Raw genomic sequence first — 17,214 nt, 5'->3', positions numbered from 1 at the left:
TTTGCTAACATTCTTAGTTCACAGACTGCAAGGCCTTATGAGGAATTTTTGCTTCTAGGTACTGTTTTATTAGAATAGAAGGATTGTTTCCCTGAAAGTCTGAAGCCAAAGGCTTCAGATACACTAAAATGGAACAGTTGTAAAGGAAATACAGGAAAACCATAACAATCATCAAACTCGAACACTGTTTAGAATTGTTTGATGATTGTCAAGTTTGTATCTTGAGTATCATGAACAAGAACTAGAAAGAAGAACTGAAGGAATGAAGATTAAGTTTTGTAGATCTTCAGAAGAAAAAAAATACAAGTATGAGAGAGAAATTTCAAGCTATCCACTTAAAAGCTCAAACAAAAGTAACGTAGAAATATTGAAAAAAATCTCAAATTTAGAATATTGTATATACCATGTGACAGATAAGGGGAAGGACATGAAAGATTTTATTTTCATGTATAAAAACAGGACACAAAAATCTCTGAAGTACTGTTCTGGGTATAGGAAGGGAAAGGAGATGCAATTGCTGAGACTAAAGGAAGGGATTTTGTCATGACAAATAGTTACTGTGAATCTGAAAAACAAACTTGGCCTTGAATATATATATATAAAAAACCATAAACAGGACCTTAAATCAAAAGGATCTGCAAAATCCTTTTGCAGATTTGTGGACTGAGTTTTGACATGGTTTTCTTTCAATGGCTGACACATGTTAATGCAGCATCCCCTGATCTGCACCTTATGTCTTTGCCCACATAAGTTCAGGAGTCTCATGGATCATACAACTTTACAGCTGGGAAGGCTGTTTTTTATTTAATTTCCCAGACTCTGAAATAGCAGTAGAGCTACTGAAGTACATAGTACAACAGCACAGACCCTTTCTGTCCTCTTCAGTCTGGCAGCTGAGATTAGCAAAAGTGTGGCAGGAGCTGTACTGTCAAGCTATACTTTTCTTTGCACAAAAAAGAAATAGCAAAAAAAACTGTTATAAAAGCTAACACCTTTTTTCCTCCCTTCTTCCCCTCATAAATCCATCATAGGACTGTTCATGTTTCTGTTCTTTGTGACAAAACAAAAAGAGAAGTAAGCTTTCATTTTTAAACTCTAACTATTTGTTGTTACTATTTTAAAATATGCTAAAAATTATTAAGTTGAGCATTATTATTAGCTTAAAATAAAAGAATTAAACAAAGACTAAAAATTTAGAATTTTAATTTATTTTGAATTGTAAGTCTGAGGAGAAATCAAAAGAAATCTTTAAAGAAGAATGCGTTAAAGGATAAAAATGTTTAATCTAAAAGCACTGAAGCATAACATCTATTGTACAGTCATTTTTTTTTCTTTGTGAAAGAGAGTTAATTGAAATATGCAACAAGAAGTTGGTGGTTTTGTAGCTGTTCTTCTGGCAACGGAAATATTACTGCAAGGAAGATGAGCATGATGAAGTGTTGTTACAGTGAGAGGGGGTCACCACCATGTGCTGCTGCACTCAAGAACAACAGCTAAGGAACTTCTCTGATGGAAAAGAAGCAGGAAAATTACAGAGAGAAAAGGGTGAGTCAAAGGCAAAAAGAAAGTGCAGAGAGTTGTGAGAAAATGTATGCAGAGAGAAAATTAGAACCAGGAGAAAAAGGTCTGAAAGAGTAGAAGACCAGCCAAGGCTGCAGATGTGAGATTCAATCTAGTTCAAGAATAGAATTGTGTTGGTAGGAAAATGAGAGGACAGATTTGTACTGGAAGATGTCAGTCAGGTCACAGGACTTACTTCACACAGAGAATGTATTCTTGATTACATATGCAAAGTATCTGTTGCTCTGGGTCAAAGTATTTTGCTGGTAACCGACCATTTTGTAGGAATACAGTAATGTTTTGAACATCAATATTTGAATTGACACCTTCTTTGGACATTTTTGTTTGACTATGCATCCTCCCTGTGAGATAGATAGGTCTATTGGACACTTTATCAATCTACTGTAATAGTAATGGGAAGACAGGAACAATTTAAAATCCTTAGTTTGAAAAACATTGAACTAGGGATTTAATACTGGTATTCTGTTCTAGTGTTCTTAGTGGAGAATCTAAGCCTCCCTAATTAATCAGTTCCAAATAAGAATAATCAAATAACTCAAAACTTAAAAACGAAAATCTACATGAAAATTGATTACACAAAATGTCAAACAAATATTTACAGAATTACTTCTGCTAGAGCTGACAGAAATGGTGAAATTCTCCATGAAAAATGTGTCTTCCAGCAAATATTTCTTTCAATAAAATACTGTACTATATAAAAAATTTTGAAGAAACCATTTGAAAAAAAAATTCTTTTTGGTTGAAGATGGAAATTTTTATTTATTTTTCCAATTAAAATATTTTTACTGCAGTTCTCATAGCATTTCTTATTGTTGAATATAGTAATAGTAATTACAACAATAATAATAAAGAATGCCTTTTACTTTGCGGGACTGGGAGTTCATTCTTTCCTCTTTATATTGGTTTCTTAACACACAAGACATATGAGGTCACAGCATGTGGCTGTGCTTATGTTCCATTCCAAGTGCAGTCACACCAGCACTGCAGCCTGTTGGTGAGTTTCAGCTGCATTTCAAAAACACCTTGAGTGCCCCTAATGTACAAAAATAGGATGCCATGAGAAGGAAAGACTGTGACTAAACCATTCACAATTTTGCCTCTAGGATATTCATAGTTTCTCATACAGTTTCTGCAACCTCTGACAAAATCACTTTAAGATGAGGGAACTACACATGCTATGGGAGGTCTTTTCCTACCTGCATGTAGCATTTCCATGAGTACTAAAATACTATTTTCCCCCTACATTTCCCCTCCTTGAAGAAAAATTCTTCCATACCTCCTCAACTACATTCGCACACTCTGCTACTTCGTTCATCTTTTAAGGAAGCAAAGCAGATCTACCTAGAGGTTCCTGATTTACTCCATATATTGTGGTTAGAAATTCCCAGTCATTCATTTCTCCTGCGCATCCTAAAGCCTATTTATTTCCTGTATGTTAATCTCCCTGTATTTTTGGATATTTTGTTCCTCTCATTATTCCTGTGATGAGACAAGATGCTCATCTCCTGACTGTCTGCATCTTATCTCTGCGGTTCACCAGCTGGAGTATTGCAGGTGTAGCCACAGCAGAGCAAAGCCTCCAAGTACACTTAGCAGTGTGCTGAAGGAAGGCATTTCACACAGATGCATCTCTGCAACACGGACTCAGATTCCACTTCCTGAATCCTCCATGGTCCTGATGTGATGTGTGAGTGGGTCATCTGTGATATACCTCCTACTGGAGAGGATGGGATGTCTGAAGAAAGAGGACATTTTAAAGGGCTTCATATTCAAATGGAACCCAATAAAGCAAAAAAATTTCGACGTTACCATGGTTTTACCATACCATATCATCAGATTTACTTTCTCCATAGAAAGTGCTGTTGTTCCTAGTATGAAGTATGATGCAAGTCTTCCCTTTCAATATGATCTGAAACACCAAAGGGAGAAAAGGTGCAGGAGCAAACTAATTGATATGAAGTAAGACCTGATGCTCTTACATGTTCTGTCTACCTATGGTATCTACTCCAGTCACAACACATCTTGAGGTCATTAAAGAAAAAAAAAAAGGCTGAGCATCTCATACCTATCAGAGATCAGAATTCTTTATTTCTGTATCTCATGGAGTTCTCTCTCATTTTCACCCTTCTTATTTCTCAGGGAGGGAAAAAAACCCTGTGAATACAGTGTAATGGGGTACTTTTGAAATTACAGAAGCCCGAAAAATTGAAAAGAATTAAAAATTCACTAATTTTATTTTAATTAAATTGTAATGAAAGGTATGGATGTTTTAGTATGTTTGTATATTTTTTTCTTTAAGACTGAAAGTTGTTTTTGTCTTTATGCCATCTCAGAACCTTCAAACAGCATTGATTTCAGTCATTAATTGTCTGAATCCAAAATGGTAGAGAGAAAAATATATGATAACGCATTTTGAGTTATTTGAATACTTTTGTCCTTTATTTCCACCCCAATCCTTATCCACTGATGTTTTAATAATGCCAAGACAATGCATTTTACAATTGATCTGTGTGTTAATTCCTCCCTCATTTTAATGTCTGTTGTGTTGTTTTAGGATAACGTGAGGTTTGTAGAGCATGCACTGAGGTATACCAAGATGCTGGAAAGCTGATTGCAATTTATAATTTGCAGTCAGTCTTGGAAAATTGAAGAATGTGGGAATCAGATCCACAACAGCCATATGGCCCATACAGCTGCACCAAATGGCACTGTAAGAGTATCCAGTCTTTTATATCTCAAAATGGACATACCTTAAATATTTACATATTTTTAAAATATCTTCAGCTGTTTAACTCAAACATTATGAAGATCCTGACACCTACTGACACATACCATTTGCATCACCTCACAGTCATACATCACTTTCATGAGCACTTCAGAGATGTGAGAAGCTGATGAAATTGTCTGCTAGAGGAGTCTGGAGGAAATGCAAAATAAATGACACTACAGTCTCCTCTATTCTTGCTGACTTTTTCATCAAGAAAAGGTTGTCTGTCTTGTTCAGCATGGTAGCTTATAGTTTCCTCTATTGCCTGCTTTGCTTAGGAAAGAGTCACCTTCCTGACCTCTGGAGAAAAGACATACACCCAACTGAAGTAAAAACAAACTTGGTAACTGTCTCCTCTTCCAGTTTAAGATTCTGAGAATTTGAGGGAACAGAAGCTAGTGTAATTGATTTCTTTATCAAGACCCTTTCCGTTGTTTGTCTTTCCCTTAATGACTGAGATATGTCATGAACATTTTTTTTCTGTAAAATAACTTTAAACAACTGTTATGCTATTAAGAGGACTGTTTATAAACCTACTGGTGCCAGCAAAATACTTATCATCAAGCCATCTATGACTTTAGAGAAGATGATTAGTAGGGGACTTTGCCCTCTCAGAAGTCATAACAGTTGTGCAGACTGGTGCAAAATGTTCTCCAGCCAATGGAACACCAATTCTACTGTCTTTGATGATGTGAAAAAGCAATGCAGTTTGTAGCAGTGAAAAGACACTGTTTTATTCTTTTGACATTCTTTTTCTCTGTCTCAGTTTCTATGAAGAACTTTGCTATAAATCATGGTAAATTAATCTTTTGATTAGTTCCTGCCTTCATTATCTTTTTAACTTAAGCTGGGCTAATCATCTGTGTTCTATGTCAAAACAGGATAAAAGAAATTGTTTTTTAAGATAGATGACTATAAGGGAGAAGCTGCCTGGTATTTCTCTAGCTCACTTATCATAGAATCATAGAACATCCTAAGTTGAAAGGGAACCACAAGGATCATCAAGTCCAGTCTCTGTGTCCGCACATAACAACACATCATGTGTTTGAGAAGGTTGTCCAAACAGAAAAACAGAAGCAAACCTCTTGCTTCAGGCAGAAAGGGGTGTTGCAAAACAATACTGAGGTTGTGAAGAGGCAGTAGGAAACTCGATGCCTGGGTTCTGTAGTATAAAATCTTTTTGTGCGGTGGTAGTTCATTGAGGAAGATGAGAATCAGCAAAAGTGGCAAAGAATCTGTATGTGCATATATATATGATTGTCACTTCCCTCATCTCAAGGTAGTTGTGCAATCTTTCCAAAAGGAAATGATTGTAACAGGCTACCTGCCAGGCTTCAGTTTCTTGTTCAAACGGAGATAGGTGAACCCTACTGTCCTGCTGTGCATGCAAAACTGATTTGCACAGTTGCTTTCATTTAAAGTTGTTTTGGATTTACAATCAGAAAAGATGGTGCTTATACTGTGTAGTAATATAGATGAAAAGTTTGCTCTATTATGGCAATCTTTCATGTACAGGCAGTTCTAAATATCCTATCAGAACAACACAACAAAAGCAACAATGCACTGTTAAAAAGGTTTTATAAAAGAATATGTGGATTTTTCTAACACCCACTGCTGACCACCAAAAGACAATATTCACACATTATTGCAAATTAACTGGCTATGGCTCATTAGGTAAATCATAGGATTTATTTGGAAGTTTACAGATTCGATAATTGAATTTCTCGATTTCTATTGTTTTGTATACATTCTTTTTAAAATTTCCTCTTTTTTTATAGTGTCTTGTATATGTACAACACTTGCAATATTTTAGTGGTTTTTTCCTTACAATTTCTATAAATAAACACTAAAAAACATTCATATCAAAAATCCCCACAAATATTCTATGTTAGGGACAGAAAAATCTCATGCTAAGAATTTTGGGTTATTTTCTCATCTTGTTTTCAAGGTGTTATAAACAGAAACAAAGTAAAAAACAAAACAAGCCTGAAAATGAGAAATACATTGGCAGAGTCTTTTAAAATAATAAGTCACAGCAGGGTGTGGGGCTACACTACTGCCTAATAGTGGTTAATCTGAATAAATAATATGTTTTTAATCACCAACTGGCATTTAATTAACCTGCAATAACTGCCTTATTAATTCTCAATTAAATCATTATTTGAAACACTTAATTTAAATGTGAATGATTATATTTTCTGCTACCTCCTATAAGGTATCTCACTATTTGTGATTAATTGTAGGTTAAAGTTTGGCATTTGCTGTTCCTCAATGAACATCAAGGACAGGTTTAAAAAGCTTCATGCTGTTTGTTAATTAAAGTAAATCAGAAGAGCAAAAGAAGGAGAATTCAGAAAACAAAATAACTCAATTGCCATACACTCCAATAGTGCAATATGATTTATTTACACTTTATCTCACACTTACCAAATACTCAGGACCAGATCCTCAGCTAGAGGAAACTGATAATATTGTCTTCACTTAAGTTATTTACTAAGTCATTACATGTTTTGGTATGTTTTTTGTTTGTTATTTTTTTTCGTGGGGGAGAGGGAGTGGTTTGGTTTGATTTGGTTTTTTTCTTTGATTTTGGTTAAATATGAGTAACCTGATGGGTTTTGCCCAAGAATCAGAATCAAGGAAGCTTATGGTCAAGAGTACAGGAAACTGGGAATAGTAATTTGATCCTGTGGTGTGATGTTCAACCTAGTTTAAAAAGAACTTTTACTAATAATTTGAACAAAATCAATGACCTGTAAATGAGAGTAGAGGAAAGCGGGCAGAGGGAAATACAGCAATAAGAAGAGAGACATGGAAATGTACAGTTCAAAACACTAAAGCGCATTCCATGTCAAGAAATATTTTAAGAGGGTCTTTTTTGTAATGAAATATGATTATCCTTTGAAGGGCTAGTCAGAAAGATTGATTTTTTACCTATGAAGGATAATCTTCTTAGGAATCCTCAGTGCAGGAGGACTGAGTGATGATTAAGAGCCTCTTGTTATGAAACATCTTTGTGGAAACTTCTGCTCTCCTTTGATTAACAAAGATACCTGTGGAGACTATTTTTCCTGGGATAAGATTAGTCTTTTGCAAATAGGTTGTTTCAACTTCCCTCAAATAGCCAAAGATAAATGTTGGAGTGGTCTAAAATGGCATTAAACTGCATTCCAAGACAATGCACAGCTTTCTTCCATGAACTGCTTAAAACCCAGACAACATAAATAAAAATTTTCAGTCATTGAGCAAAACCTAAGTTCAAAAGATAAGGATATCGTCTAACTTATAGCAGAGATTCCACTAGAAAAAAGTGTATTAAATGAGCCTGCATAATAGAACCTATTTCTTGCATTCACAGGACATGAACTAATCACAGGAATTTATATTCTATATTAGGTGAAGATAATTTTTGCAATCAAATTGGAAATGTTTATATTTATATTGTATCCACATATTATCAAGCTTTTGTTTTTATATTTCTTTTAGTTTCCTCCCTTTTTTGATCTTCTCTTTTTCTTTCTTTAATTTTTCTATCCTGATAAATCACCTTATTTCATTTACCACCCAAGATGTTCCTCAAATTACTTCCCTGGTAGTATAGCATATTTGCTCCTACAAAACCACTAACGTGCCAGAAAATCTCCTTGTTCAAAACTGAAACGACTTCTTGATCTTTATATGAAGGGGACAAAGAAACATACCAAAGATTTCAATGGACATGGATTGAACAAAAATTATTCAGAAATTTGCTTCATGGTGGGTTATTGAGACAGGAATAAAATTAGAAACCAATAAAAAAAAAAACAGATAGTGAAAGCTATGCCCTTGTCCCTCCTCCCCAATTTATTTCTCTTTCTTACAGATTTATTCCCTCTCGGAAGGTGGTGCAGTACTGCAGTATTCAGATTCACTTCAAGACACTGCCCTTCCTTCTTTAAAATAAAAGGAAGTAGAGGGGTAAAGGGTAACAGAGATGTCCCTGAGTGTCAGAAGGTGCACCTTTAGGCCTTCTATTTTCACCTATAGTCTCTCCATTTTCTGTGTTATTACTGCAGTCGATAGCTTTTAAAACAGGGTATTTTCTTGTTTCTTTCCGTTGGAAGCTTTTCCAAGTCTCTTACTTCCAGGCAGCAGCTGCAACTACTGAATACTAAACTTCCAATCAGAACTACTCTGTTCTCTGAGGTGATGAGGTTAGAGGAGATACAAAACCTCACCAGAAGAAGCCCATCTTTTAATTTCCATCAAGGGATACTTTGAAACAAGTTCAGGTATTTTACTACCAGCATATCTCTGCACTAATGTAGCACTTCACAGAGTTTCTGCTATAACTATCCTTGGGTCTTCTCATAAGAGCCCTATAATAGTCATAAATATTTCTCAGGAGAGCCAGATAGACTCTGAAAGGCATATAATAGCTATCATAAATGAATAATAAAATGTAGAAAGGACAAACCACCATGAAAATGGCAAATGAATATGATGACGTGTGTGTTATACATGAGTTAATTGTCTCAGTTTTATATTTACAGAAAATCCCAGCTGTTTTCTGCTGTGTCAGTAATATTTATGGAAGAGGAAACATCCTCTGGAAAGTTAAGACTTATTCCAGAAAGTGTGAAGTAATTACAGAGTGGAAAGCTTGCACCACTGTGGAAGAGGACACTGGTGTGCACTTCTTATACAGCTTCTTGAATTGTTTGTTGCAATGACAAATTATGGAAGTTACAGTCCAAGCATCATCTTTGTCCTGCCAGATGGTGCAGATAATTTTTACTTCAGCATAAAAACTAAATCAGGGATTTCAAAAATAAGTTAACACATGTGGATAGCATAGTGCTGCACTTCAAAGCCTCCATTTGAGCCTTTTTAAGCCTCCCTTCGCCAGGACTTCGACTGAGTAAGAATATTCGTCAGATGCCAGGTTTCCTTAATAACAAACAAAAATCTGATTATCTTGATTAAGAAGTTGTCCTTTACTTCCTCTATAGCTTCATCTACTTCAGTCCAACAATGTAACACAACCTAGGAAATGTTTCTACTCTGTAAGTAGTCCCATTAAAATCAAACCCATTGCATTTGCAATGAAGTCTTTAGTTTTAATTATGTTGTCATAATCAGGCTTTAAAATTCTTCTTAAGGGAATATTATGGATTCATAATCTTGAAAAGACAGACAAAACAGATGGCTATATACAGAAAATGTATACAGAAAAGCAGAAAGGGGAGATAATTCAGATGATACCAGTGTACAGATCTGAACAGTAAAAGTCTTGAAATCTGAGACCTCAAAAAGTTAATATCTTTGTCTATGCAAGGACCAATATAGCAGCTTCTATTTCAAAACAGCTGTGCATGTCTGCATGAAAACACTGACAGTAAAGCACATTGCAAAGTGGAAATACACTATGACTGTGAGCATAAAGAGTAAGGGAAAGTTTGATTAATAGTGGTTCGATATTCTCCAAAATGCTTTACATCCTCAATTCAGCCCTTTTCGATTCTTGCATAAATTAAACCCAATTTTAAGGCAACTCAATCAGCTCCTAAATAGCTCCTAAAAGACTAATATATTCCTTTTTGCTTTCGATTATTATTTCTATAATAATCTTGACATATATTAGTAAATTGAGATGATGCTGTAACCCTTTGAAGTATAGGATGGCTATAGAGAGAAAGCATCACGACTTGTTGAAGACTGTTCCTTATATGGTTCACTTAGACTGTGTTATAAGCATGAGGTTCTTTAGATAGACAATGTCACAAAGAAATTGAATGACACAGCATAGCTCAACATTTCTAAATTATTGTTTCTGAAGGGGAAGATCTTGAAATTAGAAAACCTGCTCTTTTTATTGGGGGGTCGATTTTTTCCTGTTTTCCTATTTATGAATATTACTATCTCTTGAGTACAGTTCATCTTAAAAAATAGGAGTAATTGAAGTCAAATCTGTGTTTAATTATGTGTGTAATTTACTGATATTTAGATATGTTTTACCTCTTGCTGTGTCTCTGGCTTGTCTTATGAAATTGAATGCACAGTTGTACAGAGGTGATTTTTGTTGGATGTGAATTATTTTTTTAATGGTACATTAGGCCACGACACTACACTGATCATAAGTGGCATGAATCTGTTTTATATACTGAAGATTATGATGGTTAGTAATTTTGTTTTTTGATTCATATATTTTGTTTTTCCTCTTCAAAAATTAAATTTTGCTTTGTTTGACTGACACAGAAGCTAGCAGAGGAAAAAAATGAGACAGGGAAGCCTTACAGGAACATGTGAGATTATGAATTCCCTTGATCCTTACTAAATGGTGTGAAGCTCAGCCAGGGGAGGTTTAGGTTGGATATCAGGAAAAGGTTTTTCACCCGGACGGTGGTTGAGCACTGGAACAGTATCCCCAGGGAAGTGGTCACAGCACCAAGCCTGACAGAGTTTAAGAAGTGTTTGACCAACACTTGCAGGTACATGGGGTGACTCTTGGGGTGCTCTGTGCAGGACCAGGAGTTGGACTCGATGATCCTGATGCATCCCTTCCAACTCAGCATATTCTGTGATTCTAAGATTTAAATATAATAACTTTTTACAGGATTGGACTTTCAGATGGACAGGACTGAATCTCCATAGAAATATAAAGTACGCAACTACCAAAAAAGTGAATTTGAATTTGCATTTACTTGTCTTTTCATATAGAAAAGTAAGTATCCAGCTCCTGGTTATCATATCCTCTGACATTAACAAAGCAGCATTTGCACAGTTTGCACTTCTTGTTCTACTTCTAATTAAGTGCACTGGAATAAAAGCCACTAAGATGTTATAATTTGACTTGTAAAAAGTGAAGTCTTAAATTAGATGTCTGTAAGGATATCTGATTTTCAAGAATAACAAGAGCTTTCCTATGTCAGAATTCTAAAGGGAACAAGAAAGATATAGGAGAAAACCATAAGACTTCCATGTAAGGCGTTATCTGTCCGCTCTTCTGACTACCTTGTTTATAACCATGTGAAACCTCTGGTTGTAGAGTGGAGATTAGCAGAGATAATTTGATGCTGTCTCCTTGCTCTGCATTTCTCTATGCTGGTGAAATCAAGGACTGCATAATTAGACCAATGTCACATAGGTATCAAATATGTAACATTGAATCTCTAAATTATGTACTCTGATTCAATAGAAGAAAATCTATAGAGGGAAAAGACAATTATTAGCATGTTTGACAAATATTAGACAATAATATTTGAAATTTTTAGTGAATGCTTACCTTATAACATCATAAGTTTTATTCAAGTATCTGGGATCAACATTTCAAAAGTCAAACCCCCAAGCTTAGGTATTTAAATTCGTCTTTAGCTTTAAGGTTTACTGTGCATCAAAGAACTTCTATTTAAGTAATTTAGAATTTAGACAAGATGATCATAAAACCAAAACATCCTTATTACTCTAACAGACAGTCTTCCTCTGCATTTATAACTATTATTATCCATCTGCAGACATGTTCTTCTATTTTGGGTATTATGTTTAAATAATACAAAACTACATTATTATTTATGTTCAGAATGATCAGTAGATGATATCTGTTCTTTTTATAAACTTTTCAGAAATGCCTGTGTAATCTGCAGAGGACAGTTTCTGAAGAAACAGACATTTGGAGATCACAGAGGCACAATCCATATGTCTGGATTGTGTTATGATGTAGAGCACAAACATACTCCTCCTATTTAATAAATTCATGTGTGTTGTTTCTATTTGAGAAGGACAAAGTATGTAGCATTTTTACTATATATTTACAATATTCTTAGAAATTTTATCTTAAAATAGGGATATTTACATAATTCTTTTTAAAAGCAATAAACTAATTTAAAAAAGTATTTGTGTGTATTTGCCTGCATGTTGTCCTTTTCTTATTTCTCTCGGGAAATCCTTGCATATGTGAAGAGGATAAATTAATGATGTTGGTATCTGAAAAATTCCAGATAGATATGATTTCAAGAGAGATACCTTGGAGGAATGAGCTTAAGGAAAAGTGACTTCATTTGCAACTGGCATGTTATGTTACTCTATGCAGTAAAGGACCACATCTTTTATTTCTCTTATAATTGGTTCAGGGCCTACCTGTTGGGTTTAGGAAAGTTGCAATTTACACGTATATCAGTGAGTAAAAAGGACTTTACTTCCTCATATTTTGACATTGATGTCACTTTATGTAATGTTTTTGCTCCTTAATTCCCCATTGTCAAAGGTTTTAAAATTAATGATAAAACATTCTCCACACTCCAAATACAAAGAATCAGTCTTTCATAAGGAAGTATCTTGGAATCTGCATTGGTTTGTTTCAAAAAGATTCACACTTTATCAATCTTAGATCTCTTTGAAAAAAAAATGCATTCTGAAATGACTGGGATGTCCTATGTAAAAGGAAAAACAACCCACTTGTCTGTTCTGTGCAATAATCTGGGAATTCTGCAGATCTGTACTAGCCACAGATCTGAAATATGATGCCTCTTGCTTTTTCTGGAAAAACAGTGACTGTTAATTTTGCTGATTTCCCATTTTAGAGGGTTTCATAGTTATAATAGTTATGGCTTAGACTGAAGAGTAGCTGTGCTTCTCACTTATTCCAAAGCAGGCATATTTTGTGTGCAATGACAGTCAACGGAGTCCTTTTTTTTCCCAAGTGGTATTTTGCAAGAAGCTTTACAAGTATATGCATTATTCACATACCAGATATGTAGATATTTGTCAGACCAGGGAAGGGGAATGTATTTCCAAAGGCTAATTTTTGTCTATAAAGGCTAATTTCCCTAGAGTCCGCTATAGTCAGTAGAGAAAGATAGTATAATAGTATCCTCCAGAGAACAGTTCAGACTAGAAGACTAATTAATCTCAGAGGGGAAGATTGTGCTGGAGTTGGCTGGGAGAGAGTTAATTTCCTTCAGAGTAGCTGGTATGGGGCTGTGTTTTGGATTTGTGCTGAAAATAGTGTTCATACTGCAGAAATGTTTTCTTTGTGGCTGAGGAGTGCTTACACAGTGTCAAGGACTTTCCTGCCTCTCACCCCATCCCATCAGCAAGTAGGCTGTGCATGCACAAGAAGTTGGGAGAGGACAGATGTAGGATCCCAGCTGACTAAAGGGATATTCTAATACCATAGTGTCATGCTCAGCATATAAATCTGGGAGAAGAAGAATGAAGGGGGCAAAAAAGTTTGAAGTGATGGCATTTGCATTCTCAAGGCACTGTTCTATGTGATAGAGCCCTGCTTTCCTGGGGATGGCTGAACACCTGCCTACCTATAGGAAGAGGTGAATGAATTCCTTGTTTTATTTTGCATGCGTCCACCACTTTTGCTTTACATATTAAACCGTCTTTATGTCAACCCACAAGTTTTCTCATTTTTACTCTTCCAATTCTCTCCCACATCCCTCCAGAGGTGAGGGAGCAAGTGGTCATACAGTGCTTAGTTGCCAACTGGGGTTAAACCATAACCACACTAGATTATAGTCAGGCTTGGTGAATGGTTCCCACTCTGATCATCCACCCAGATTTTGATAAATGCACAGGAACAACCTCTCCTTTTTACCATTTATTATCCCACCAAAGACTGTCCTCTGCAAAAGCTTGCTAATACATATTTTTACGTTGTTATCATAGACACAGGAATGGATTGTGATTTGGTCCTCAGGGGACTTCCCTATCATTCCACAGATACCTGTGCATTGACCACATATATTGGCTGGCAAATATATTTGTCCCATGCAGTTATCTTTTATCTCCAGGTCAGGTTTTGTAGAGTAATTCACCTCCATATTCTTCAAGGTTAATTTAGAGCAAACTAGTTGCATTCACACTAAGCAGAACTTGACACTGACTTTACTTTTATTCCCATATAGCAATCCTTTCAACAAAAGATATATTTCCTGGTTTTGTGTATTTGAGATTCTTTTCCTGTTAAAAATGTAACTAATGATGTAAAGGCTTTATTGCAGACTGTCAAAGCTGTATTTTTATAGCCCGAAATGTGTTGCAAGCCCTGGCATCGCAATACGTTCAGGAACATGTGGATCAAGAACACATGCAGAAAGTATTGAAGAGCTGTGTAGAGCACACGCGGCAAGAAGCCTAGGGTTGTCTTAACCCTTAAGCCTTCTGGAAGCTATCTGTCAAAGAAGCTATTCCCAGAACCACTTTCAGGTTTTATTTCAGAAGTAGTGTTTTGGGTTTTTTTTCCTCTTCAAAAGGAAGTTTATATGACATCTAGGCAGTATAATCAAGAGACTAGATATGGCTACTACCTGATTCTGACTGTTGTGCAAACTCAATTTTTTTTATTAGTGAAAGATATTAAAAGTAGTATTTATTTAACATTGAAACATCAATCAGGGGTCTGTTTTATTAAACTAAAAAGGAAGAAAAGTAGAAAAGTGGGTCTTATAATCCTGAATGGAAAGGAACTATTCATGTAGCAGCTTATACCTTTAATAATGACATTTATTAAGAAAAAGTTTGACCCTGATTGCTTTAGAGGAAGATGTTTATTCTATGAGTGTAAACAAATTTAATTTATACACATACCAACTCTTTTCTCATTTGCTCTACATCCCTCTGGCAAACACAACCATCACTTATGTTGAAAAATATCTTGAAACAGAAGCCTAACAAACTTTCAAGTGAGACATATGCACTCCGCAGGAGACAGTTCTGTGACAGAGGTACAGATAATGGATCTCTTCTCTTTGTTTTATCTAGTTTTAAATGAAAACTATAAAATTGTTATTTAAATCAACTCTATTTGTTTCATTTTGTTGGCACAATGAACATCAGTGTGCATCAAAAAGCAGAGAGGATTTTTGCTTCATTCTGAGCACAGAGCTATGTGTGAAGAAATTCTAAAAGCATGTAATCTCCAAGAAAAGTCTGATACATAGTTTGAACTGCGTCAGGATCACACTGAGAGCAAAAACCGTAGTTTATTTGCACCCTAAAATTAAGACAGCTGGACCAGAAGAAACTCTGTTTCTGTAAGGATCTAATGTGATGAAGTTATAGCTCCACCTGCTTCTAGATGAAGTACAGATAAAGATAGAAAGATTATTTACAAAGCTTTACATCAAATCATATAATCTTAGCTATTCTACAGAGATGGATCTGTGCCACTACACACATTCTCTTAAAGAAGAGAATTCTCTCTTCTTTAACAAGAAAAATGTTACTAAAATATATTCACTTACAATTTTTGAAGACAGCACACTGTCTCTTACATATTTCAATGATATCAGGAGCATGGATCTTAGAAAGGCACCAAGGATTTAATTATCAAAGTCTAGAGGCACGGTCAAGAGCCCAATATCTCTTATTAATCCAATAGATAATATGAGGTGTATCAATGAACCCACATAGGTAATTAAGGGTAAGAGAAAAATAAATATGTATAGGGCATAATTTCTGAAAGTTCCATGGAGTCAAGTGGTTTGCTCTTTGTTAGCATAAAAAACTCAAAGAAACTCACAGACTGAAGAATGCAAAGTCCTGTCACAGTAGTTACTTATTAAGTTCAAGATATGTTTCAATCTGCAAGAGATAGTCTATGAATCTTTTTTTTCCATCTTCTAGTACTACTTTCTTAGTACGGGTAAAAAGAACAGAACTTGCACAATTATCTTAGAAATTAACACAAAAAATACAAGAATTCTAAAATTCTCTTCTCCCAGGCAAGTTTGGAGTGTAAACAGTATGTTACAAAAGTCTTTCTCCAACACAAAATCTTCTGCCTAGGAGGGACTCATTTGAGTGAAACTTGGAAAGCACAAGATGTCAAAATTTCGTAGTTCTCTGGCAAAACACAAGTGACTTTTAACTGATGTTTCTCTCATTTAAAAGAAAAGCACACCCACAAAAGTATATGCTTTTTTATTTGGTATAAAACCTTTATGAAAAAGCATCTGAGTGTCTTGTTGTGACCGCCAGAATTAACGCAGTTTTAGGTCTGTGATTCATACTAGCACAAAGGGGAAAAAATATTTTAAAATCTATTTCCATATGTTCTTTCATAACTGATCTTTAATTTTGCTCAAAACATGAATCTGGCCTTCTTAATTTACAGTTTAAGTAATTATGAAAACCTTTTTCCTGAAATGATGAGAAATTCCTTTTCTCTTTCCCAGAAAATGTCTTGCCCCATCTCACTTATCTTGTATCTTTTTAAATTTATGTAGAATGTTCCACTTTGGTTTTAGAAGTCCAAAGGCTGGCGTTTTTTTCTGGCTCTTAACAGTGACTTGATCGGTGATCTTAATCAAATCCCTTAGAACTCAAAGCAGCAAAGCACAAACCCACATTTTTATTTGAATAGGATTTAACATAAAGCAACCACTTGAGTATTTTGCATTCTGTTGATCTGTGCCTCCCGTCTGTGTAAAGGAAAAGAGAATGTTTATACCTTCTTTTCTTCCCTCACAGATGTTGCAAGATTTAATCACTTTGAAGAAAGATGGGGTTTTAATTGCATTGAAGGGAATTGAATGGTCATGATACATGAAAAAGATAGAGTCTGACCAGCACCAAGACTCACAGAGAAAAGGTTTGCTTAAGGAACTTAAAGTACATCTCTCAAAGATTAGTGAACACAAAATGAAAGACTATGTTGTTTCCAGACTTCATTTTGATTATTTTTCATTATTTGGTGAAAAGTTACCTTATTTTGTTCTGTATTTGTTTTGAAACTTATTTAAGAAAAAGGAAGTAGTTAAATATCAGGATTCCCTAAAGACATCTTCCTGCTGTTTTTTTCCTCCAATAAACTCCAGAGTTAAGGGCCATTAGTATTAGTATTCACAAACAAGGGGACTGTAAAGATGAGATATGAA

The sequence above is a fragment of the Chiroxiphia lanceolata genome, chromosome 2 (assembly GCF_009829145.1).
Source record: "Chiroxiphia lanceolata isolate bChiLan1 chromosome 2, bChiLan1.pri, whole genome shotgun sequence".
Classification (NCBI taxonomy): Eukaryota; Metazoa; Chordata; class Aves; order Passeriformes; family Pipridae; genus Chiroxiphia; species Chiroxiphia lanceolata.
This window is presented reverse-complemented; position numbering follows the sequence as displayed.